The sequence below is a fragment of the Montipora foliosa genome, unplaced genomic scaffold (genome assembly GCF_036669935.1).
Source record: "Montipora foliosa isolate CH-2021 unplaced genomic scaffold, ASM3666993v2 scaffold_390, whole genome shotgun sequence".
NCBI lineage: Eukaryota > Metazoa > Cnidaria > Anthozoa > Scleractinia > Acroporidae > Montipora > Montipora foliosa.
This window is the reverse complement of record NW_027179690.1, coordinates 490001-492500: the sequence shown is the minus strand read 5'-3', so window position 1 is coordinate 492500 and position 2500 is coordinate 490001. Positions and strand designations below refer to the sequence as shown.

At 36.3% G+C, this 2500-nt stretch overlaps 1 protein-coding gene across 6 annotated transcripts in view; it reads left to right on the top strand.

Annotated features, from left to right (window-relative positions):
* LOC137987829 (plexin-A1-like) overlaps positions 1–2500 on the top strand; it is a 116845-nt gene that overhangs the window by 8056 nt on the left and 106289 nt on the right. The window lies entirely within an intron of this gene.

Genomic DNA, 2500 nt, shown 5'->3' with positions numbered 1-2500 from the left:
ATAATATTCCTGCAAGAAACTCATTCGACATTGTCAACACAGTTAAAATGGAAAAACGAATGGGGTGCAGAACTTATTTGCTCCCATGGGAGCTCAAACTCTCGAGGTGTTGCAATCTTGATCAAAAAAGGTCTTGACTGCGTTATTCACTCTCAGATTGTAGATACATCGGGGAGGTATATCGTTCTTAAAGCCGCTATCAAAGATAAAATGTATGTTCTTGTAAACATTTATGCACCAAACAAAGACGAAGACATCATTAAATTCCTCAAAAATGTGTTAACTAAGCTGCAGACCGAAAATTTAGATTCAGAAGAAAATATTGTGATTGGAGGTGATTTCAATTGTCCTCTGAATCCTATACTGGACAAAAAAGGTGGCATAATGACACCTAGGAAATCTGTGATAAATTCCATCAATGATGTCCAAAGTCAATTAGATCTTGTAGATATATGGAGAGTTAAAAACCCACAAACTAAAAGTTTTACCTGGAGTCAACAATTTCCGCCGATATTTTGTCGCCTGGATTATTGGTTGATCTCTAACAATTTACACGACTGGGTCAAAGCCACAAATATAATCCCCGCCATCAGAACTGACCATTCTGCTATATATTTAGAATTTGGGAACGTGGACAAAGAGGCCAAGGGTCCTGGGTTCTGGAAGATGAACACCTCCATATTGGAGGATGATGAGTACATTGATGACCTTACAAGAATGGTACCAATTTGGATCACGGAAGGCCGAAAAGAACTTTCAGACCACCGTAACATTTGGGACTGGATAAAATATAACATAAGAGCTCATGCTATAAAATATTCCAAAAAGAAGGCAAAGGAGAGAAACGAAAGAGGATCAAAACTTGAAAAAGAATATACTGAAGCGAAACAGGTTTTCGAAACGAACCCCAATGATTCGAATGGCGACAATTTAAATGCGGCTAAGGATAAGCTCGAATCATTTTATGATGAAAAAGTCAACGGAATAATAATCCGTGCCCGAGCACGATGGCATGAACACGGCGAGAAAAGTACCAAATACTTCCTAAACTTAGAAAAAAGAAATCATGTAAAAAAGCATATAAGGAAACTAGTAATAAGCGGCGTCGTAAAGACAGATCCCTATGACATTCTTCAAGAACAAAAACGTTTTTATCGAGAGTTATACAAAAGTTCAAATAGTGATGCGGAAAACCGTCAGAACATTGTAAAGTTTCTAGAGAATTTGAATATACCTCAATTAACCGAAGAACAAAAGTTGACCTGCGAAGACAAAATTTCAGGTGAGGAATGTTACAATATCCTCGAAAGCTTTCAAACCAACAAAACTCCTGGGAATGACGGAATTCCTATAGAATTCTACAAAGTGTTCTGGCCTTTAATAAAAGATCCTTTTCTTAAATGCGTGAACGAAAGCTTTGAAAAAGGTGAAATGTCTTGTTCTCAAAAACAAGCGGTAATTACTCTAATAGAAAAAAAAGGAAAAGATCGTTCATATATTGAGAACTGGCGTCCAATCTCTCTCGTAAACGTTGACACAAAAATTATGTCTAAAGTGATCGCCACTAGAATTAAAAATGTTCTTCCAAACATTATACACCATAACCAAACTGGATACGTGAAAGACCGATATATCGGCGAAACAATTAGATCAGTTTTCGATATTATGGATTTCACTGCAAAAGAAAGTATCCCGGGACTAATGATATTTATTGATTTTGAAAAGGCATTTGATAGCGTAGAATGGGAATTTCTTCTCTATTGTTTGAAATCCTTCAATTTTGGCCCTAATTTTATCCATTGGGTCCAAACGTTCTACAGAAAAATACAAAGCTGTGTGATAAACAACGGACTTTCATCTGAATACTTTAATCTTGAACGTGGGGTACGGCAGGGGGACCCGCTCTCTCCTTACCTCTTTGTAGTTACTATAGAAACATTGGCAATTGCGATTCGACAAAATAAGGATATTAAAGGTATCTCTATTGGGAATGAGGACACAAAAATTCTTCAATACGCAGATGATACGACAGCAATACTTGCCGACACAAGCTCTGCTATTGCTCTTTTTAGGTTGTTAGATGAATTCAAGATTGTCTCTGGCTTAAAAATTAATTGTTCCAAAACGGAAGCTATGTGGATAGGTTCTTCAAGGAACTGTAAAGCACAGCCTTTTGGAATTAAATGGCCTAACGAACCGATAAAAGCTTTAGGAATTTATTACACGTATGATCAAAAATTGCTTCTTGAAAAGAATTTCATAGAAAGATTAGACAGTATTAAAAACCTGACTAGAATTTGGTCCTCTAGAGGACTTTCTATTTATGGCAAAATTACACTTATCAAATCTCTATTAATTCCGAAATTTGTTTATGTGTCATCTTTATTACCTACCCCAAAAGAATTTGTAAGTCAGTTAAACCAGTTATTATTTCAATTCTTATGGAATGGTCCTGATAAAGTCACACGCAAATCGGCGATAAATGAATACTCCAACGGAG